The 25,105-nt window shown below is 33.8% G+C and overlaps 1 protein-coding gene across 15 annotated transcripts in view; it reads right to left on the reverse strand.

The window, feature by feature from the left end:
* MEF2C (myocyte enhancer factor 2C) overlaps positions 1-25,105 on the reverse strand; it is a 135,027-nt gene that overhangs the window by 96,771 nt on the left and 13,151 nt on the right. For 9 of the 15 annotated variants that reach the window (XM_083883247.1, XM_083883244.1, XM_083883240.1 and 6 more), the window contains exon 1: positions 24,189-24,691. The exons of 2 other annotated variants lie outside the window; for them this stretch is intronic. The gene's annotated coding sequence lies outside the window, so the exon portion shown is untranslated. Of the gene's footprint in view, positions 1-6,337; positions 6,440-12,478; positions 12,531-24,126; positions 24,167-24,188; positions 24,692-25,105 lie in introns of those variants that run through there. 4 more of the 15 variants (XM_083883249.1, XM_083883250.1, XM_083883251.1 and 1 more) reach the window with 4 other exon arrangements.

Consider the following 25,105-nt stretch of genomic DNA (forward strand, 5'->3'; position numbering starts at 1 on the left):
CTTTTTCTCTTCCGTCAGCTAGAAAATAATGAAAAAATTCTTAGTTTCCATTTTAGGAGTGACTGTGTAGTCTCTGTAACTGAAAATCTGATAATACTGTAGTATAACATTTTGCTTGTGCTGTCTTCAGTAGGTCTAAGATTTTTAAAGATTAGCATAGCCCTTCAGAAAATACATTCTACAACTAGAGTTCATTTTTAATCTCTTGCTGCTTGATCTGAGATTATGAAGCAGGTTGATACCTTGATCGTATTACAGCTTTAAAGTCTTTGTTCTGACTTTTTGCCTCCATGCACGTGTATCCTATTTCCCTTTTGCGGTCTTTAAAAGACAAATTCATTAGTTACATAAAATGAAAAGGAAAGGGAAAACACTTTGAAAATGTGTAATAATGTTCTAACTTTTGCACACATTTTAAGTAAAACTGGAATTTAAACCAATATTATATGCAATATCCTGAAGAGATGAAGCTTCCATTAGAATCAAACACATAGAACTTTAGGAAATCAAACAGTCAGTTCTGATCAGTTCCGATCAGTTCTGATTTATTCAATAATCTGACTTTTCTAGTGTCTTCTATCTTAGCATCTGAACTCATGACAATGCTTACATCCCTTCTTTTGTCCTACCTTCTCCGTTTGTAGTAATGCATTGCCTTTGATAAGGGGAAAAGTTCATAATTTTAGTTCATCTTAAATAGACTAAAAATATGTCCCTGATGCGGCGTTGTTAATTCTAATGCAACATTCCAGCTTTAGATCACTAAGCAACACAATCTGAACATATCAAAATTAATGACAGAAAAAGACTTCAGAAGTAACCTTCAGTTATGCACTTCATCAAGTGCCAGGGTACTACAATGAGGATGAGATTGAATGACAAATGGAGAATTAAAAGTCCTGGACAGATGCTCGTCCAAATACATTTGTTCAAGATAAAAAGAAAAAAGAAAAAGATATATTTGTTTGTTAAAAGAATGGAAATTTTTTTGTGTCTAATATATTAGAGAAATTCCTAAAATTCATCCTCTCATAAAGATTATTTGTGCAATGCTGCCAAGGTCAGGGTCAGCCTGGGTTATCAGTCACAGACTGGTAAACACCAGACAAGCAAGATAAGCTTTCTTTTTCTCTTTTCTGTACTGCCTAACGGCTAGTTTCTAGCTGCATGCTGAAAAACAGGTAATCGAATAACAGTTTCCCTCAAGTTTGAGATTAATTTTGCATTCTGATGCACTTCTTTCTTAGTTGTATAAATTCATACATATGTAGGACATAAATCCCAGAAAATTGACCTAAGTATCCAAACAAGAGGGAAAAATAATATAAAATATTGTAATTCTTAAAGCATGAGCCATCTCAGTGTGAGTTTTCTTCTAGAACGAGGTTGTAATCAGCACTGAAACTATCTATAATTGAATGTACTAGTTTTATATTTTTGATTTTCAGCCGTGTTTTAGGGAACACAAACAGAAGAATGTAATATTTAGCAATGACCTGTAAAATGTGCTCTATATCTTTCCCAGAAATTGATTAACATTCTCACTTGTGAGCATCAGGTACAGAATGACTAAGAACAAGTAGTATGTTAATACTGGTTATTCAATCCCTGAACTATAGCAGAGCTATTTCTGTACTTTGAATAAAAATAGATTAACACATCTCTTTTACCATTTTGTATCTAGGGAGAATCAATCACAAGCAAAAGAATGCATGGTATTCCATGATGCGACAATAAAATTTGCTCATAGTGCTATTAAAACCACTACATTCTGCTGAGATTGTGATTCAAGGCTTAATGATTAAGAGTAGGTTACCCTGAAGACTATCCAGTAATAAGGTTTTGTAAATTCCCAGCTTAATAATATATAATACTTTTAGATTGTTTCAAGAGTTATTTGGGCTAAAAGGTTCCTTGGCATTGACATTGACCGTAATCCATTGGAAGACTACTAAAAATAACAAGCCAAAAAATTTAAAAAGTCATCAATTTGCTAATCTTACAGAACAAAGAGTTTGCACTGAAATAAAATTTAGGGAGATCTAAATGTAATGAAGTTAATTCAGATATGGTTGTCAACTTCCACCACTTCCTTTTTTTTTTTCTGAAAATAACTAATTTGTAAAATTTGATGTAACAAGAAGGAACCACCCACCAACCATTTTTTCCCACTTCAAACTAGCTTTCATTTTGTAATAATACAGTCTAGAAAACATTCTGAATTGTGATAAATCAGATTATTTAAGTAACTTGCACCCATGAGATAGTGTAAAATTCAAACGATTTAAAATTATTTAATAGGACACCATCACATCAAACAGACAAAGTCTTAGTGGGCCAGCATTTGACACGATGAAAATAATTGTGACATTGGTACAACATCCGAAAATAGTAAACTTGAACAAATTCTTAAGTCTTTGCAGTACTACGGCATGTAGCCCCAAACCTACAGGCATGAATGTATATGCCTAATTTGAAACACTTGAATAGTTTGCTGAGGCCTGCAGAACTTCCCTAATACCTTAGATTAATTACATATGCAATGGTTAATATGAATAAAATCACAGATGCTGTTACTGTATCCTGATCAGTTGTATGTGAGAGGCAAAAAACCAAATCCTTCATGCAGTCAATAAACCTTTGATGGATTTAAGTTTGATGCATATAAATACGGTACTGTATTCAGGTGAAAGGGATGGAACAGAATTTAGAGCAACTTGGTAAAAAGTGTCCTAACAAATTCCACAACTCAATTCAGGTTATAAATTATTATTAACTATAAATTATTAGACTGAGATTTCAGACATGGAACAGAAGAAAATAGATTGTCTTGTACAAAGTACTTCATGAATGCTCACGAATGCAGAATTCATTTGACCTCACTAGAAGCCATTACCTTTGGCATCTAGTCTAAGCTTCTTCAAGCACAACCTTTTTATTTCATCATCAATGAGGAAAATTAAGCACCATACTAACATGGCTGTAAACATCTCACCATGATTACAAAAAAAGTATTAGAAGTAACACGATGGACAGCAAGACAAGCAGACAAGAGGATTTCTTTCTGTCTACAGCTTTGTACAGCTGAAGCCTAGTGACTTACAATGCATAATAGGAAGATGAAAGGGATAATTCCTTGTAAAGTAGAGGAACAAAGATTCAATACAGTTTAGAAATGCATTAAATGTAAATGGTCTGTGTATTATTTAGTAAACGATTATGTTGACGTACTGTTTAAGTTAACACAAAAGAGTTCATGCTCTTGACATGAAACATGAAATACCATCAAAAAGTCACTATCCATAACTAAATCAGTAGTATGCTTAGGTAAAAATAAAATTTTAAGGGAAATAAGAGAAAAAGAAAATTCGACAAAACGACTCCAAGAATTATTGAGAGGAACTGGAATAAATATAGTCCTAATAGAAATTACACTGAACAATAATAAAAAAGATTAAAGAAAAACTGGCCAAGAATGTATATTTAATTTTCATATTTTCTGATAATGATATATGGTTCAAGACAGGTTTCCTGGGGGAGTTCCTTACCTGAAGGCCTATCACAGCAAAGGACATAACTTGCCAACCTAAGATGTGATGCTGAGATTCCTAAAATGTGCTGTGGGGGTGGTGATATCTGTCAAGATGATATTTGTGGAGGAGTTTTTGAAAATAGCCATTTTCTGAACCATTAAGGATTTCAAAACTAAAACAGCAAACTTTAAAAGCAAACAGCTCCTTCAGAGCAGATAAAGTAAATGAGTGAAGGTACAAGGCAGAGGATTGTACTTGCTCAGGACAGGATGGGAGTGTGTCACTCCATTCTGAACAGGCTGCAAGTGACAGAGCTGAGCTGCTGGAAGCCTTTCTAGGAGGAAATTACAATAATCCTCTCTATCAAAAGGGCATGTACTGCTCCTGCTATTAGGTCATCACAGGATAAATAAGGGCACTGGGTATGCATCAAGCATACCACTTAACAGACATTTTTCAATCTCATGCACTGCAGAAATCTCCACAGAGAAGAGGGGGATGAACTGGATAAGTAATTTTTACGACAATTTCTTATTGCTCTCAAATCCCCGAATCAGACTGGAGTGATGCGTAAAAAGAGAGAGAAATCTCCTGAAGAAGTCAAACACATGCTGGAAAGATTTGTTTTTGCTGTGGCCAAAGCAGAGATAGCTGACAACACTACCTATGTGAAAAGAAAAGCTTTATTTGTGGAATCTCTTGTGCGAGAGTCACCCAGCTCCTTATCACTCAGACTGGGACAAAGTCTTTGCTATTTAACATTCCTGCAATAACCACCATGAGCACTCACTTCATGACATGATTTTGGTGTCAGCCAAACTAACCTTGAATGTCAGCATTTTATCATTACTCTGACAGCCTCCACCACAAAATTGTTGGCTTCGTCCAGAATCCCAGAATACTTAAGGTTGGAAAGGGCCTCTGGAGATCATCTACTTCAAATCCTTCATGCAAGCAAAAGAATTAGCATTTGGAATATAAAGTACTTATTTCCTTGTGCTTGGGCAAATTAAGATTTTTTTGCATATACACATATTGAATTGGTCTATAAACTGAAAAATATGTTGTAAGTAAGAGCACACAAAACCTCCTTGTGTTGTAAACCATGAAAAACTTAAATATAAATAAATATATAAAATGAAAATAATATAAATTAAAATATTACGGACTTTGGTTCATCAAACTGAATTAAGGTAAATAATGGTTACATGCATTTTTAAAACATTTTTGTAAAAGTTGCATTTTGACAGCATATCAGATTATTCACATTTTTCATGAACTATTAGTACTAAAAGTGTTAAAATTAGTATTAAAAGTATTAAAAATTAAGCACTTATCAGCTCCCAACGAATAGTACGTAACTTTCTTAAAAGAGAAAGCTCATGTGATATATACAGTTTATAAAACTTCTGGTAGCATGATTATTAAAAGTAACAGCTTGTACTCCTGTAGCCTGACTGAATTTGAAAGAAAGTTCATAATGGAGTGGGAGAATTAGCTGATGAACTTCTGTCAGCTATAGCAATAGCCTTCATGAATAATTCAATATCTGCCCCATCCCCTCTATGTCTCAACAGACTAACAGCTGCAGCTCTCAAATGACAAGTGTTATTTTTTTGGAAGCTTCTGAAAATAGTACACTGATTATAAAATAATGTATATAATAAAATTTTCTTTCCCTCCTTTTCACTTATGACCTATAGACACTGGTGAAGTTTTGCAGCAAAAGTAGAAATTTTCAAATGGAATTTTTGGAGTTAGGAAGCAGGTCTACAGAAACAGATGGGAAAAGAATTCAGGTCTTCTACTAAAAATTTGGTCTTTTATCTTATCACAGCCACACAATATACACAGATTACTGTATCCCTGAAACCTCATTTAGATCAGCTTTTGTGCTTTTGTACAAGCTACAAAATTATACTTTCATAACAGGTACCTTTGTCATTGCTTCATGCAGACGGGAAAAAACTTTCTGGTCTGAGATTTTAGAATCTAAAGTTTTCTGTAATGTGCAATGTGAAAATTTCACACTTAAAGATGCCAGAAAATAGAACATGTTTGGTGAACATTCTGACATGGAAAAGAGTTTCTCTTGTGCTAGCAAGACTTCAGTAAATGGAAGAAGCTTAAGGAGATAGTAGCACAAGTTTCCTTGTGCAACTAAGCCTGTACCACTAGTCCAGTTTTAGGAAGAGAAATGGCTTTCATAGAATGTCTTTGTACACTTCAATTCAGAATAGAAACTGCACAAATCTGCTCATATATTTTTTTTATTAAGCAACATAGGGAACGAAACCAAAACCAGACAAACTCTCTTTACTCAGCAAAAGACCTTCCACAGTCACCTGGCCTTACTGCTTAAAGGAAGAGATTTCTCAGATAAGTTTGTATAAACAAGTTGACCATGTTTCAATGTTATTATGTAACAGTGGGTATTTAGGGAAAGAAAATATTAGCTTAATATAATGCTGAAATAGCTACAGTGTCTTGGCTTTCTGAGAAGCTACTGTGTGCAGAAGGTCTGACTGAAAGCTGTAGCGGACAAAATATTTTTGATGATAAAAACTTGCTGCTTAGCCTTCTTTTTTAAAAATATCCAAATTATATATTATTATAAAATAATATACATTATTTTAAGATTTAGAATATTTCTGTCCATAACCCAGCTTCTGGTTATAGGAAGAGAAGAAAAATTCTCTGCCTTGTATGCCATATATAGATAAACATTATAAAAATAAAGGAAATATTGTAGATTTGAAAGTGATCCTGTTGACAAGAGATTGCATGTTCCTTATCTGCTTTACCTTCTTGCAACAGTTTCTCTTCTTAGCTTCAGAAATTCCCTGGGTCTTCTCATTCAACAGAATCCTTCAGTGCTTGAATTGCCCAGTGCATCTGGTATAGGCTTGATTCTAACTGGTATGCAAATTATTTAACTGAGCATTTGAATAAGAGATTTCTTGGCTTGAATTTTTTTTTCAGAATCAGAGTTCTATGTCTTACTGCTGACTTATCATAGAAACATAATGAAAGTAGAGTTATACAGTGGATTGTAATTGAAATTGGTATTTCTAATAACATACTGAAGAGAGAGGTTTTGTTCCATCACATCAAATGTACGCAATCAGAAAGATATAATATACATTATATTTTCACCTACTTACATTTCATATTTTCACACTTATGTTTTCAAACAAACTAAAATGGAATTATAAGACCTTCAAAACAACAAAGATCTTTATATTCTTATTTTTACATTTTTAGATAACAGAAATAAAAAAATGGAACAGTTATGGAGACCGTGTATTTGAAAGCTTAATGATATTTCCAATTAAAAAAAAAAAACAAAAAAAACCCAACAGTATTAATAGCTTTGTCAATTACGCTCAATACAAGATAATTTAGAAGTGTTACAACCAAAGAGCTGCTTTCTCCTCAGTCATATTAACACTGTCAACGGGCTTAAATTTTCTGAATAACACAAAAAAGCACACTCAAATTTACAGTATTTTTCTTCAAAATAATAACTTTATAATTAAAATACGGTTGATATTTTTGCCAAGAGAAAATTGTAACAGAGACAGAGGCCATAATAGAATTGACCAAATAACTGATTTTTGTACATATTTTTTTTATGTTCAATATTGTGATGGGATTCAAAATTAATAATTTGTAAGGTATCTTATGCACTGCATAAATGCACATAACTTCTGAGATTTAGGCAGATGTAGCATGACTGCACACCACAGCAATTCTGTGTGCCGTGTAAGAGTCAGTGGTCAGTTCTGTCTCCATCCAGACAGTCCCCTTCTCTCTTAGACTGGGGATAAGTATAATTTTTTCTTGAGTAATGTGTTTGTCCTGCATCTGGAGGCAAACAGATTAAAAAAAGGATATGTGTATTTTTATAAAGAAAAAAATTCCCCACACAAACAGTGCTTTCACCAGGGGCAGTACTAGCTCAAGCTATCATTACTGGTGAAGAACCATGCTCTATGAATAATACATTTTTGAGGCCAGCTCACATCACAAAAATAGGTTGTTTCTGCTCATGAAAAGTCCACATCTAGCCTGATACAGGGAAAAAATCTGCTTCAGCCAACCAGAGAGAGTGATTCTCCCACTGGAAACATGCTACTGGCAAGACACTGGAAAATATTTTCATGGGAAAAAGCCTCAACTGTTCTACTTCCTTAAGAGCAAGAAAATGTATCTTATAATATTAATTATACTTTAATTTCCCAGTGTATAATCATACACACAACTGATACCTTTAATGATATCTTCAAGTCATTTATGTTACTGTTGAAGTGTAAGATGGAAATGTATACAGGATTTACTGACCTATTCTATATATTGGCTTATCTGAAGATACACAGATATCTGCATAGTATCACTTCAGTATCAATGTTTATCCCTGAAACATCCCTGAGAGACTGAAAATACTAGTCCCTTTTCAGTAGTGATGAAAACAAATGGAATACAAAACTAAGTATTCTATTTTATGTAAATTAAAATCTTCAGCATCTCCGAAAAAGCAGCTCAGCCTACTGCTTTTCTGCCAATTATTTGACCAATTCTCTTATGATTTTTTTGTGTTTCTTTGCTTTCTCATGGAGAGTTATCAGCTACGTAAAATGAAAAAAACCCTGAAAAACCCTCTTTACTTTGTATGCTCTTACTTGTTAAATTTCTACAGCACTGAAGTCTGAAACAGAATCTGAAAATGCTCAAGGTTAATAGAGTTCTGTACAGAAAGTCTTCAGCTTTGGAATTTATCATCTATTTTGTCCAGTCTGGATGTGTATAAATTTAATCTTTTTTACCATGTCAAATTCCAAGTAGGATAATGAAATACCAGGCAAATGGTTTTGGGATTCTGATGTTTAGTATTTAGAACTAAAAGCAATATATTGCTATGCTAAGCTGCAGTTTATTATATGCTTAAATTTAAAACAGAGTGCTTTAAAACAAATCAAGGTTGACAGGTGACATAAACTGTTACATTCTATACTCATTTGGTCTATGCCATCTTTCCTGACACTTTGGAGAAGCGTCAATTCTCAATATAAGGATATAATTTCTAGTATTTTAGAAATTTATTAAATTATCCCTTTCACTTCTTGCTGCCCGTAACAACTAATAGGTGTGCTGTAATCTTGGTCTTAAAAGGGTAATAGCTGAGTCATAACAATATTTTTGGAGTTAAACTGAGCCTAGCAATCAATGCATAGAGGTAGTAAAAGAAATCATCTGAGGACCCTATTTTCTCTGTCTGCTTTTTATATTATATGTGATAACTGATACACTGATGCTTGTCTCCTAGAAATGCCTACATTAACAAATACCATCCTAAAGTAATTTTAGGACTAATTAAAAAGTCGACATTATTTCCAGAAACCTTGAAGGTCTAGCTTGTAATAGACCTCCCCGAAATACCAAAATACTCCCCTCAGAAAACATACAAGCAAATAAAAATATTATAATGGAAAACTAGGGGTACAGTCATCTTTTAATTCAACCTGTCTATAAAATCAAGAGAAATTATGTTTGGTATTCTAACTTTTTTTTTTTTTTTTTTTTTGATACCGGAATACACCGAGATATATAAAGGCACATACAAACAATTCACTAAAAAATACTGTATTTCTAACCCCATAATACAGAGGATTTTAAGTTTAGAACAATGGAAGAAAGACTTTAATTTTATATAGTAACTGTATATATATGGAGAAAAACCACCACGTGTTCATGGACTGATTTTTTTGAGGTCTGACTGTGAAGAGACATTTTGACAGTGTTATTTACAATTTAAGCCACACCCAGCAGCGTGCAATCATAGTTCGAAAGCCATATATATTTATAAAAAACACATACACACACATATATGTACATATGTATAAATATATGTACATGATCATAAGAAACAATTATACAGAAAAACCAGAAGCCTAGTTAACATGTCAGTCTACCACTGTCGCTTATTTCCAGACAGCCTTTTTAGCATAATAATCTATCAATGGTGAAAAATCTGCAACTATGTGAAGGACAACAATGTAAATTCAGAGTTATAAGCATTTCCCAAATGAACTTGTGTTTAAAAATACATTCTAAAAATATTGTTCAAAATTTAGTTTATTTAGTTTATGTTAATGTATATATGCAGATATTTCAAAGCCAGAACAAGACACAAGGCTCACTAAACTAGTTTTCAATTTGCACAATTAATGGAGATTCTAGCTGTTGAAGATTTTTTTCTTTTAGTTGTAGAATAAAAAAAAAAAAAAAAGAAGCCAGAGCTGTCAACCCATCAGAACAAAGTACAATTCAAAGAGAAAATTTAGATCAAAATAAAAGGATTACAGGCAATATCAGATGGTAAAACAAATTCTGTTTTTTAATAAACATGTTGAATGCCCATACATATTTAATATTAGCAGGTTTTAATGGCTTAGGCTGTAACCTTAGTAGACCAGTGTGGAAATGGCTGTTGTCATCCCTGCCTTCACTGGGATAGAGACTGGGATAGAAAGCAGCAAAGAAAGAACACAAAATTTGAGCTGTTGATTATTTTTTTCTTTGGTGAAGACAATCACCTAATCAACATCATCTAATAAACAGTATTTTTCTGGTTAGATACCTTCCATAAAATTTAATTACTTACACCAAGTCCTCCTATTTAACACGGAGAAGAAGGGTAAGACATTCACAATAGTAAAAAAATCTTAATTTCTTTCAGTCTACCTTCTTTTTTACTATCCTGTTTGTTCATGCTGTTAAGGCCAAAGCTGGAACTGTTCATTAATGCCTTTTTGCAAAGCACCACGCACAATAGGCCCTAATCTGTGTTAGGACCTGTTACCAAAATATCATAATAAGTGATAAAATAAAGGTTTAGAGTGTTATTCTGTAGGCAATGAAGTAAAAATTTTCATTTTTTGATTTGTTTCTACTCAGCCTCTTACTGACTAGAACTTTGCATGAGAAGGAACACATTATTCCCTTATAAAAAATCCTTTTGTATAATCCATATTTATTCAGGATACTTAAGAGTGCACGTCTTTGGATGATCAGGACTATTTATAAATTCAAAAATTTGTATTTATATTATAAAATCTAAAAGAAACATTATAATATTGTCTAAAATAGTTGGGAAAACTACATAATTGCCAGAATTACTGCCGCTGCTTGAAATTGAGATCTATCCACATTCTGTGGTGATTTCTATATACATATTTTTGGCAAATTTTAATTTTACAGAGTAAGAATTAAAAAAGAAAGCTAAAATATTAAACAAACACCTTGTTTAACCCAATGCAAAGTAGCCTGGATAAAACCCTATGATTGAAGATTGAACAATATGTAAAAAAAATAAAAAGAATGAATTTCTTCTCAGTTACTTAGAAAAGAGAATCTTGTATAAGTGACTACAGCAGCATGTTCTGCCACATTTTTTTCATAAACTGAGCCTTGTCAATGACAGCAAAACAGATTGTGTGCATCTGCTGGGAATGAGCCAGATGACAGTGGAAGAAACACACATGGATACCTTGGCACAACTACTAAAGAAGTAGAAGAAAAATGGACAGAAAGAAGTAGAAAGTTCTAAACTTTAATTAAAATGGATTTCTAGCAAAAGTGAAGTTATCTCTTGCTTTGCTTTAGACTGTAACTCTCTAAAAGCCACTACATATTTATAGTCTCCATTGCCTTGTTTACTCCCTATGGTACTCACATGGACACCGTTACCACAGTGCCTGGGTCACACAAAATCAGCCTCAGAGAAATACCATCTCATTCTACAGACAGGGAATTGATGCATGAGCAAGGAGAAATCCTCACAGTCATCTAAAAGGGGTTCTGGAAGAGTTAATTCCACACTGCCCAAATCCAAGCTCCCATCATTGATGTTAGAATATCCTTCCTCTGCTTCGCTATGCTCTCAGACAAAAGTAGCATTATACCTAAAATCAATACTAAACAAATAACCTGCTAGTACTCTAGCATTACAGGACTAGGGCATCTGACAACTTGAATTAGCATAAAGAGTGACTGAGTTGGCTTTGCTATTGCTGCTTGCATCTTCTCAAGTTTCACTTGAACGTATGGATCGAGAACCCAAGATGGCTCTAAAAAGAATCAATGACTTACAGTCGTCACTACAGAACTACCACCTCAAATGGTGGCAAATATGTATTCTCACATAAAAGAACTTGATCTTCAGTAACAGTAAAAAGCACTTTCCAGGTATTGACTCATCATGGCATCAGAACTGCATGCCTGTTCTCAGGAAAAAATTTACAAATTCTGATGAATCTGTAAAATCTTTTACTTCAGCTGTTAAGTAATTTACATTGTTTCCCTTTTGGTTAATTGAAGACAGACCAAATACTTGAGGGTAAGACCAAATAAGATCGCTCCTTCCTTCCTTCCTTCCTTCCTTCCTTCCTTCCTTCCTTCCTTCCTTCCTTCCTTCCTTCCTTCCTTCCTTCCTTCCTTCCTTCCTGCCTGCCTGCCTTCCTTCTTTCCTCCCTTCCTCCCTGCCTGTCTTCCTGCCTTTTTTATGAAAATAGTGTTCCAATAACAAGGACAAACTTCTAAATTTTGCTCTGATGTTTTACACACAGTTTTGTCTTATATATCAGGAATAAAACTGGACTGCCAGCTGAGTAAAGACTCATACAACACCTAATGGTCTGAGCACCTCAAGTAATCTGGAGCTCCTGGAAGTGTCATGAAGCCAGCAGTCTCAGCCTGTATATATTCCATCTACAGTGATTATTTGGTACTCTGAAAGTACTTCAGAGTCACATTAGAAAAATGGAATGATTTGGACTTTATAAAACCCATACGGATTGTTACGTAACACAATTAACATCTAGTAGACAGAAGCTGAGGTACACTCTCCTAATCTGAGAACAGCTCTAGGAAAACATAAAATGTACCTTCACATTCCATCTCACTTCAGGATGTGTGAATGGCAAGCACACGTGTACACCCTTTAAACCCCAAGAGGGACTTTCAAAACTGTTTAAGTCTGCTTATAACATTCTTGATCAAAGAAGTGGTAAATCTTTATACATTCTTCCCAGGGTGGTCCAGAAGAGAGGATAAGAAGAGCTTCTTTTGAAATGTTCTATTCAAATGGTACCTTTTTTTCTAAAGAATCTGGAAAAAGAGTCAGAGCAGAACTGAGAAAAAGAGGTGGATGTTAATTAACAGCATGAATTCTGTATATTAAGCAGTTTTTAGTAGGTCATCAAGTCAGTGAAGTTATGCTGGAATACATGAGCCAAGAACATAGTGTCATGTATTTACTTACATCTTAAATACTCTTAAATAAATATATTATTATATTTGGATGTAAGTTGTCTTCATATTTGTGAGATCAGAACTTCTGAATTTTAGTAAAAGAAAAGGAAAAAGCAGCATGTTTTTATAACTTATGAGCAGCTTCAAGCTCTTGGATAAATACTAGTCAAGACCTACACAAGACTAGTCAAGATCTACACAACTTTTTAGCCAGAGTTCTTACTCTTCTTCATTAATTCAAGCATAATAATGGGGTCCAGAAATCAGCTTTCGACTCACACCCACATATTCAACAGGCACATTAACTATACAAGAAACTGGCTGAAGAGTCATGCATGCTAGGCCACAAGGTCTTTCCTAAAGGACCACCCAAACTCTGGGTGTGAAGATGAGAGAGAATATGCAAAAAATGGTTATTTTTGAACTACTTTTTCTCATACAGATTTATTAAACACTCTTAGGTAGACTGAGAGATTTATCACACCCTGGAGCTGTACTTCCTGTCTCAGCCAACCCATAATCAATTCATTAGTCACTTACAGTATGCTCACTGTCATCATATTCAAACACCTCTTCATGTTTCTAACTCTTATCCTAGATTTCAGAGCTTCATTAGGCATAGTATGTATCTGTTCAAAAGTAAACTCAAATGAAAGAATGAGGTCACTAAAAATTATAAGGTCACTAAAAATTATGAAAGTCACAGATGTATTTATAATCTAGTTTTATGTATTTAGATGAATGCACTTGCATAAAGGTAAAATCAAAAGAACTTTTTTCTTATACATTTTATTTTATAAAGTAAAATCAAACTTTTCAGACAATGCAATAGCAAAGATGGCATGGAACTGGTTGTTTAAACTAGTTTAAGGCTATATTACAGACTAGAAACAGAAAGGCTTGCATTTTTTAGTAAGAGAGATAAAAGAGAATAAGAGACTAACTCAATAGGCAAGAAACTATGGCATTCCAGTTAAATATGACTCAATTACAGTCCGTCATTCGATGACTATTTCATTACCTATACAAAAATGTAACTGCCTCACATTTGGAAATTAGGAACACCTTTCTCCTAGAATATTCTATAACCAATGGATGACAGATTTTACCATTAACTGCTCTATGTTAAGAGTAGGAAGTCTTTCCAAGCAGGTTTCACAATTCTTGAATTTGTGCCATAAAAATTCAACCAGTGTTCATAAACAATTTATAGATTTAATCTGGGGATGTGGATTCTGGTAGACACCAGTACACAGCAAAGTAAAACCTAAATTCCCCTTTTAGATGTTGCCCTAAGTAAGTTTTTTATTTTTTTATTACATTCTAGCACAAATTTAAGGTTTTAGTAAAGTTGATAGTTTCGTACTACTCGAAAATTTCATAACAGACTTGCACCAAAAAAAAAAAGAAGTTTGCAGTTCCATTTAAAATTTACATTTGGGGCTTCTGAGTCCTTTTTTTTATACTCCATGTATTAGACTGTTTTTAAGCTTCTGCCCTTCACTTGCAATTTCTTTACCTTGCATCTGTTGCCTCAAATAAAGTTCATGTATCTCTTGGGAGATGATAATTACTGAATTGTACATTAAGGACAAACATAACATTTTTAAAATCCTCCCAATATTTTTAGGTTTTGGAATTCATATTGAAAGATTCTCCTCCATGCTCTCCTTCGAAATTGAAACCGATGGGTTGCATTTAGTACTGGCAATTATTACATTCAAGAAAATTATTCAAAATTTGGAGTACACTTTGAAACTGAATGTGCCGTATGTTCACTTTTTCAGTAGAAAGCTTGTATTTTAGCTTTAGTTTTGATCATGATATATTCAAAATGGTCTTTGTGAAGACGATAATAGCGGGTATTTATTTAACTATTCTGCATGTAAGAATAGGATGTAGACCAACACAGGAAAATAGAATGCTGGTGATTCTTTCTCTCATAAATTGCCATCATCAAAATCTCACAAGTCTATGCATCTTTAGATTCCTTGTGATTTTAAAGAGGCCTTCTTGATATATCCACATTGTATTTTGAATTTATACCTATCAGCATGGGAGCTGTATTTTTAGAATGGTATTTAATTTATAGAGCAATCTTCTGATCCATTAGTGGAATAACTTCCTCTTTCTGATCACATTTGGAAAATGGTAAAGCAAAAGGAGTGAACAAATACTTTCTTCCTGACTATTCTCAAAATTAGTTTTTATCAGATATCTGTAGAAGTATTACTCCGTATCCTGTTGGAGTAGTCAAATAAGTGATGGTCTCATGACAGGTTTGCCTGTAATCATATACATAGAAATGTGGTAGAACAGAGTGCTACTGTTTTACAGTGGTGACTTTTAGAGACTTGTAATAAAAAGTAGCTCAAGAAAATCACCATTTGTCTAGATGGTGGACAATGGTAATACATGACAAGTACTGCTCCTAAAACCATAGCAGAATGTCTTTCTTTTTTGTCATGCCTCTTTGTTGCATGGTATATTGTTTCTTACTGTTATTTATTGACAAGAAAAAATTTAAATTAAAAACACACTCTGCGTCCATTGAGAAATCCTTGCACCCTCAGCTATGTGTATTACTACATGAGTAGAAACAGGGAAATAATCCTAATAGCATTAAGAATGTTATGCAAAAATAGTAGTTTTTCTATTGCTTGCTTTTTTTCTATCATAATGATTTGCATTATGCCTATCATCGCTGCATCACCCCTTATGCAATTTTTAAAAACATGAAATTCCATAAAAGAGAGCACTCACAAGGATGCTTTCTAGACAACTATTTTGCAGGTTACCACTGAGTGTAATACTAAGCCTGTGACACTATCTACTGGAGCCTGTGACACTATCTACTGGAAGCATAACTGAACTGAATGCAAGGTTCTTGATCATTTAAATACTGGAACATGTATTGAAAATAGATTCTCATTTTGCTTTGTCGATAACAATTTTTGGAAAACCCACAAAAATATTAGTCCAACTTGTATGCCAATATTACAGGAAATGTAGAACATTCTTCTCTTTCTATCCTATACATAATCTTTTTTATGGCAGCATCAACAATAAAATAGAAACACCAGATCCTAGTGGTGAAAATATGCAGATTTCTTGTGAAAATATACAGATTTCTACCTACCAAGGATATAGCTATAATTATAGGAAGTTCACTTCATTTATGTAGCTTGGTGATCATTTAATCATGTTTAAAGAGTAAACTGGAAAACTATTTTCCATTTGATACACATTTTGAATGTAAATTTATATTATTTCAAATTGTTAACCACACACCATATAACTAAGACTACTAGCCTGGGCTATAGTTTTTTAAATGTGATTACTCAAGAACATGAATGAAATTTGTTTCAGTTTTAAATGATCATACCAGTTCATTCGCTCTAACCAACCTTTATGGTTATATTTATAATTTCTAAAATTTCTTATGTGTGTTTTGGATAAAGTTATACATTTTGTATAACTGCATTGATGCATTTTCTGGCTCAGTATACTGAAATAAAAACTGTGCCATGAAGAAGTTTAGTAAGTATACATATTCACACACTTTGTAGATTGCACTGGGGTCGTAACAGGGATTTTTTCTCATTCTTCTGCTATATCATTTCTTTGTCCCCATCTTATACATATAAACAAGATGAAGGGAAAACTGATGATTTCCCCAAGATTCTGTTTGCAAAATAGGTTCTCATCAAATACTGTTCCAAAAATCATTCCTTACAGCTATACAACATATTTCAATCAACAATTATTAAGACAAATCATGTTGAGCTCTGTCTGCAACAACTGAAGATTATTCACAGCAAGATTAATTATATACACTTCAACAGGAATTTTTAATGAAAAATTTCTGCAAGATTAAGGTTTAAGTTTGACTAACATGTATTGTCCCCTCTCCTCCACTGTATCCCATCTTACTAAATAGACCATATCCACATTCTTCTTAACCTTCCTAAAAGCCTTCCTCCTCAATTGCTGTTTTCCCACTTATCATACTCAGTATAAGCAGAAACGTATTCAGGACACAGATGGACAGACATAAAGCAGCCCTGAGGCTAAGTCTAGAGAACATACTGTCTCCTGCTGGTTTCACAGAATATCCCCAGACTATTAACATTTTTTATAGTAGTTGCCTAGGCATTCCCATGGGATACAGCCATATAAAGAGAGTTCTTGGCAGTAAAATTCTGAGGCTAAAATGTGAAGCTGAAGGACACACATGGGCCAGCATCATAGGATGATCACAGAACCTCAGTGTCCTGTTTGTCTACAATGCGCTCCTCTCCTCCTATTCCCGATCTTTAGGGACAGCTTTTCCACCCAAGTCCGATGAAATGATTCAAAACAGTACTCATTTAGAGGTCCATATTGAATTTTTGAATGAAAAGTGCTGCAGTCAAGCTTCTTACAGGGTGAATATGTTCTGAAACACTATAATTTCTATGATGATCCAACAATATCTAAACTATCTGGTTAAAAATGCACTATTATTTCATATATAACATCATATCAAAATCTTTTCTCGCTAGGGGGAAGAATATTATTCAAAATCAAATAAATAGTACATGCTACTGTGTTGCTTGGGGTTTTTTTTTTGTTACTAAAATTAATGTTCCACGTGGATAGTGTTCTGCACTTTGTGGACTTGTGCTGATGTGTTTTATAAACAATTTCACAAGCCTTCCTCCTTGCCCTTTGTACATACTTTGCTAACAGCTATTGATTGACAACTTAAAAGTAAATAGTGAAATTTAACTGAGCATAGTTTCCACAAGTGGCATGCATCCTATATCTATAAAAGCAAACATAAATAATGTTGTTTCTAATTCTGTTCACTTAGACCTTCTAATTCAGTTATACTTTTGTCACTTACAGCATGAGAAATAAGAGATGGCAATATTTAAGGTGAATTCTTGCACTGGTACTTGGTTAATAATTTTTATGATAAACTTCATGTAATCAATTATACAGTTGAAGAAAGAAGAGTAAGATAAGACTTGTTAGATTTGAATCTAAGTTTCATACCAGCCTTATAACCTGGGAAAAGGAGGCAGAGGAGCTTTGTGCCATCTGTTCAATTCTGTCCTTAATCTGCGGGCTGCCTTATGGTTAGCTTAAATGAAGGAAGCAGATACTGACTGACTTCCAGGACCAGCTGTACTGGCCAAGATCTCTGGAGCACTCTTCACTCGAAATCTTGCAGGCTTCCAATATCGGGGAAGGTGCTAGAAGGCAGAAATAAGTATATCTACCCTGCTGGAGCAGGTAACTGCTAAAACACCTGTTCAGGGGATTACAAATGGGGCATAGTCCATCAGACCTCACTGGTGTGATTATTGAATCCATATTGTGCCATACAGTATAGTCCATACAGTACTAAAATAATTCTCAGACAATTTGTCCAGAACTTGTTTTAAGTCAGATAATATAAGTGTAGGCTTTCCTAGGACATATCTCTGGAATCTAAATTTATTTAGTTGTTTAAAAAAAAAAAAAAAAAAAAAAAAAAAAAAGGGAAAAATACTGGGTGGGGTTCTGTTGGGCAGTATTTCAGCGTATCAGTCCTACACTTGAAATGACACAAAGATCCTTTTTGCTATGCTTCCTTCTATTTTTCTGCCACATTTGCATACTCTTCACAATGCAAGCTGCAATGTAACTATATCAGAAAATCCTATCAATATCATGTTAACTTTCCTGACAGAATAACAGGTGTCATTTACATACTTTGAAATACTTTCAAGATGCAAGGAAGTTTAAAGGATTGGCTTCTACATGATTTTTCTTGGGTTAAATAAATCACTGATCTCAAAAAGATCTCTTTGCACTTTAAAACTACTGGGAGAGAAATGTTACATTAACAAGACTGATGGCAAAACATAATCCTAAAATATGCATTTTTTAAATGTTCTAAAATCAAATACTAATTCCCATTACTGAGATTTGCATATATAGATTTAACTCTCTGATTTCAGTCAGAATTTTTCTGTAAGTAGGCCCCTTAATTTATCATATGTGCATTGAAAAGAAGACTCAAATTTTGGCTACTCATACTAACCGTTAAACTTTGATTTTTAATTGCAAACTGACTTTATTTCTCCTTAAAATGTCTTGAACAGAATAAGAGCCAGGGAATTTCACTGTTTTTCTTGAAAGTTTTAGAATAACAGGCTTTATTTCCTTTTCAATTTTCACTGAATTGACTCCATACTGTACATAAAACTGTGGCATTATTTGTGTAAGAGTATTCTCAGTCTTGGCTGCTTCTTTGTAAGAGTATACCTGACAGATCCAATATACAGCTGAGGCCCAAAGGTTTTGTTTTGTCACATTGATGCTAGATAACTTTTTGAAAATTAAACTCTTCAATAAAGTAAAAGGTAAAAAATTCTACTGTTGTATAATAGAGCTGAATGTGGGTTTGAGGCATTCAGGAGTTATATGACCAGACTGCACTTGTAAGAAAAGGACACTGTCTTTACCACTTCAATATTTTATGCACACGAACTCTTTTTCAGAAGTACTGATCATCCATATGCAGCTAAAAAAAATAAGGTGCACATTTTGTGAATTTGAAAAATGTCTTAATAGAGTTTTCTTGCTCATAGAACAGTAAAATAATCAGGAACAGCTACAAAATACGATGACTATTCTTTGAGGACTGTTGAGAGCAAGCATGTCGCAGACCAGTGTTTTTCATCTTACTTGGCTCTGAGGTCCCTTAGGATACTTCAAATAACTGCATTTATTGCCTATTTTGAGGGCTCACTTTTCAAAGCATCATGCTAGCAAATTTTTTTAGAATTCCTGCTCAAGCCTCATAATATGTTGTTGAGAATTTTTTTAGTGCACATATGAAACAAAAGGAGAAAAAGAAAACATACTCTATATAACTTAAACTTTTCAAAACACGGCTAGGCAAAGCTGTAGTGAAAGAATAGAAATGCATCTTCAATATCCATTAAAATGAGACATCTGAATTTATGTGAGTTTCCTGTCTGATTAAAATAACACATACAAAATTAAATACATAAATATTAATTTTATGCACCACATAAGATGAAGAAAATGAAAGAACAATGTTTACATTTATGGTTGACTCATTACTGTTTTATTATGTGAAACACTAGGAGGCATCAGTCGGGTAAAAAAAGGAGTTCTTTTGAAATATTGTATGAAATAATCATAGGAGTTATCAGCTTTCTACTTTCATACTTCTAACTATTAAATGCTGTACCTTATAACTAAATTACGCAAATAGGAAGAACTCTATTCTCACTGATAAATGACATCTTTAATAATATAGGGACAGCATTTAATTTCTTGGCTATTTTCAAATCAGACTACACACATGCAACACAAATAATAGTTTTACAACACGTTACATTTTGAAAAATAATAGAATAAAGTACGATTGCTTAGCTGTTGTTCAGTATTATGATTTTTGATAAATCTGTAAAACCCTGACACATTTTAGGCACCCTCCTCTGCTTCTAAGTTCTTAATGTAGTTAAGTACAGTGAATTCAGTATAGTCCTAGGCACTTTTTAGAGCCTAGGTAATTTTAATGCAATTACAGAATAATATCTTAACAAATATCTTTAAAAAAAGTCCAAGAACAATAATCTACCACATTTTAACTGTATTTCCCCAAAGTGGTGTATTAAAAAGTTTTTATAAAATTTGTGTTACAATGCTACAAGTGGCTGTACTTTCACTATAAAGTCAAACAAATTCCAGTAACGTCAAAATGAGCTTTCCTTGCTCCAAATTGCATTTAACAATGACTAAGCAACAGAGTTATAGTTGTCTCATATAATAATCACTTAAAATTGAAGTGCATCTTGGTGTGCTGCAGCAATCAGCTTTTATCGCTGCCCAATCAAAATGACACGTGAATTGCCTAATCCTTCTTTTGTAAGGCACATAAGACTTTGTTGTCACTGTTGGTTTTGTGAATCGCCCCTATAAGCTGGTCTGATTTCCTAAAGATGACAGATCTCAGTGAACAGACAACCTCTACTGCACTGCAGTCAATGAGACAGTGACATTAAAGTGGAGGGCTGAAGACACTGGCTTTTAATCACCAGTCCACATGTATCATTGATCACCAGTTCTAAGAAAATGACCTTAAAGCTGGTCAGAGGACTCAAGTAATTACTTCTAAAAATAGTTTTAAAATTCAATTTTTCAATTTTTCACTTGCACCATCAGAGTTTGCTGACCAAAGTTCTTCTGAACCCATTTTGCTTCTGAATCAGGATCCAAAATCTTATTTTTATCCTTTTTAAACATCAGAATTCTAACTCTGCTGTTAAGCTTGAAGTTTTCTAGCTTTCAGAATTAAATATGTAATTTTTAAAATATTTTGTACCTAAGTCATTACAGAGCCTAGATGAGGATATAGCAAAATCTCTCTGCTGATATCAAATAACAAAATTAAAAAACTTAAGATGCATTACAAATATAAGTATTTTGGTAATTATTTAGGATGCTGAAGCAAGGACTATAAACTTTTTGAAATTACAAAACAGCTTATGTAGATTCCTCTCCATCACCAGTGTTCTCAAAAAAATACCAACACACCTAACTTGATTTTTGGAAAAATTATTGTGCACATGTGAGTAATTTTATCAAACAGGTAAAAGTGTACCCTAATACATGAAACACCAAGCATTTTCTTTCAAGAACCTAGTAACAATTAATGACTTCTTCCTTAATGAAATGTAGAAATAACTTCAGCTGTCTCTGAAGATGAAATTAACTATCTTGGTCAAGAATAAAGTAACCTGTTATACAGAAATGTAAAATTAAAATAAATTAAGTTGGCAAAAGTATTCTATTAACAACTCCTGCTCAATTCCTAAGTTTCTATATCATTACTTTAATCTACTGAATAATGAGTTACCAAAATATTTCCTAAGCAAACTTTTGTGAAAAGCCTCAGGAAGCTTAATTTCTCTTTGTCAGTAACGTTATAGGTTTGGGGTTTTTTTTAAATACCATTTAAGAAAGATATTTCTGATTTTGAATATACATGTTGAAGGTAGATGAAATATTTAAAAAAAGGAAAGAAAGTTCTGGATTCAATATTGTAATAAAATTCACAGTAAGAATGTATTTGAACCATTTTTCTTATTATGGTCCAAAACTAGAAGCTCAGGAACATGACTGTAAAACACTTATTTAATCTCCACACATTTATCATTTAGTACCAATTTTAACAATGCTCTTAAATTTAATTTTCCTTTTTTCTTGGTCAAATAATCTTAAGAGTATACAGACAGTATCTCATCCCTACATTCTTTTATAGGACATTAAAAGTGACATTCTTTACATGTTTGTGCTATGAAAGCTTTGAGACAAGCAAGAGGTTTAGTCTCTTTGGGTCCTGATCCTGTAAACTGTTATCACTGTGACTTACTCATTTTCTCAGCAAAAAGTAGTCTCAGCATTGCCAGTGGGACTAGCTATGTAAAAACTCCCTGCTTGAAAGAACCTTTCCATGTTCAGGTCCCAGAACTATCTTCTCTATACTTCTATACTATCTTCTTCTATACTATGTAGAGCATATTAGTATAAATATATATGAACAACAAGTTTTTCAAATAAAAGTATATGTACAACCAGGAACACAGACACCTGGACTAAGGGCCATTGTCTTAAGTTGTTCTTCCAGAAGTCTTTCTATTACTTCCAAAAGGACATGAGTGTGGGCAGGTATTTCAGGGTAGGCTCATTATGACTTATGTATTCATTAATACAGAAAGAATAATACAATGGATATTTTAAGAAAACTAATAAAGTAAGAAAATTTTGCGGGTTTCGGATTTAAAGTAAGGTTCTTGAAATCCTGTAATAAAACAGTTCACAAAATAATAAATTCCCAGAGAAACCATATGACATCATTTGAACTATATGACATCATTTGAACTGAAAATTAGTATGTATGCAATACAGAGGTGCTGGAGTACTGGTTCACAGGTGGTAATATTTTCATGCCCTGCCAAGCCTCTAGGGATTAGTGATTATACTCCATATAAACAGCTTTACTCTTCAAACACAATAGCCAGGAAAGTGTCAATAAAACAAATCTAGTCTTCTAAATAAGAAGTTGCTTCTGAAATAAATTTTTTTATCATTAATTTTATAGGTATTTTAAAGTAAAGACATGAAACTAGGACATTTGCCATTAAAGTGATTGTCAGATATGTGCAAGGAAAATTTTATGTCAAATCTATTCTTTTCTGATAACCAGCAAAGATCTGATAAAGTGCCTTTCTCTGTTTAATTCTCTTAAACCTTTAGTCTTAAATTGTATATTACAGTATTTGTCTAAGCATGTAGTTATTTGGTAATAATAACCATTACAAATTATAAAGAAAATAGAACTTTTCTATAAAATGCATAGAAACCCACAATGATTAAGTTTTGTTTTGTACCATGTTGCATATCATTATTATTATTATCATTATTAATATTTTGGAAAGGGGATGATTAGCTTGTTTTTATACTTGTTTTGTTTTTCAGGCTCACAGAAGGTCACACTAAATTTTATGGGAAATAATAAGTATTAAAATTATATATTACAACAATAATCTTGTCTCTCATTTACATTAAACTTTATTTTAGCCCGTAAGTGATTGTACTGCAATTATGTTAGTTAGTTCTGCAATTCTGATTAGCTCTATTCCTTTGTGTTAAAAATTTTAAAGATTACTCAAAGTACTGTGCAAAGACCAAAGCATACTGTTCCAAAAGTGGTTTGCAGAACATTACTTAAGTTCCCACAAAAATGCAAGGGGTCTTTCCATCTCAAATGTAAGTAATTTAGATGAAAGATGTACAAAGTTGAACACTTGGAAGCATGCACTACCTAAACTCAAGACTGAAGAGCCTGTGATACAACGAAGTTTAAGAGCATTTCACTGAAACTGGATTGTTTCCTTAGTTTGATAAATCAGAGTGCAAGCACTACAAGGTCATAGCTTTTAAATCAACTAAGAACCATCTAAATCAAATAAGCTTCCAATACTTCATAACATCAAGCACATAAATTATGTAAACTAACTTCATCAAAGTTTAAACACTTAGGACACTGATAGAGACAAGTCTGCAATAATTTACTAGACAGAGATTTAACTGTTACTTTTTAAACAAGTTACTTCTAAGCAACTGCACAATCACACACTAAAAGTCTGCAAGCAACCTCAACCCCAGTTCACGTAAAATGACATACATTCTTCAAATGCGATAGGAAACGCACCTAGGGCTTTTGTACCATGTCCACTGTATTTTATTCCGACGCTGAATTTCACATGTACTTACATTGTAAACAGTAAGCAGTTTGGCTGATCAGACTAGTCCTTCAGATATTTTCCTTTCACAGGAAAAAGAAAAAAATCCCTTTACTTCTTCCAGTCTTGAATATTCACCACCTGGTTCAACATGCAGCCGCCTTGAATCACACACACAACCTTCAAAGTCAATCCAATAAGCAGCCAGAAGATGCCTGGGGTGTGTGTGTGTGTGGTGCGCGTGTGTGCAGCGTGGAGGAGGAGAAAGTGGCTGAGCTGCTGGTCGGATTAAAAGTAACCGGACTCGTCCTGAGATCGTCCAGGAAGGAAGTGACAGCAGGCGAATGGGAAAAGGCGAATAGCTCACAGCCTTTGTAACATCGCGAAGGGGAAGGGGGAGGCGAGAAAGGGATTCAAACTACACGCCTGATGAGGTGTCCTTTTCTGCTTCTCTCTCTTCCTCCTTTTTCTTCTCTTTCTCCGTGTCTCTATTTCTCTACCTCTCCCACAATCCCAAACGAATGACTCTCTCCTCCCGAGCTGGAGAAATAATCAGTTTCATTCTTGCAAAAAAGGGGCGGGATCAGATCTGGAAAGCGTTTTAATAAAACAAACATAGAGCAGCGGCAGCAGCGGCAGCAGCTCCTTGCCCCTCTAGTCTAAACTAGATTGATAAATTGCTCTACTACACTACTTTAATTATGTATATGGTATGCAGAATAAATCACCGAGCATCAGCACCTCAATCAAGCACTTTTTAAATGATAATTGCATCTTGGGCGAATCAATCTTTCCATTCCTGACATTTTGCTAATTTTAGTTTTACGGTGGGGGTAATGGCATATGCCACACGCAAACCTAATGACATCCTTTATTATACAAAGCGAAGACAAGGCGGCGAGCCGGTGCGTGTTTTCCCCCTCCCGGCGAGGTACCACGGCGTGCGGA

This window comes from Zosterops lateralis, assembly GCF_965231275.1.
Source record: "Zosterops lateralis genome assembly, chromosome: Z".
In the NCBI taxonomy this organism is placed as follows: Eukaryota; Metazoa; Chordata; class Aves; order Passeriformes; family Zosteropidae; genus Zosterops; species Zosterops lateralis.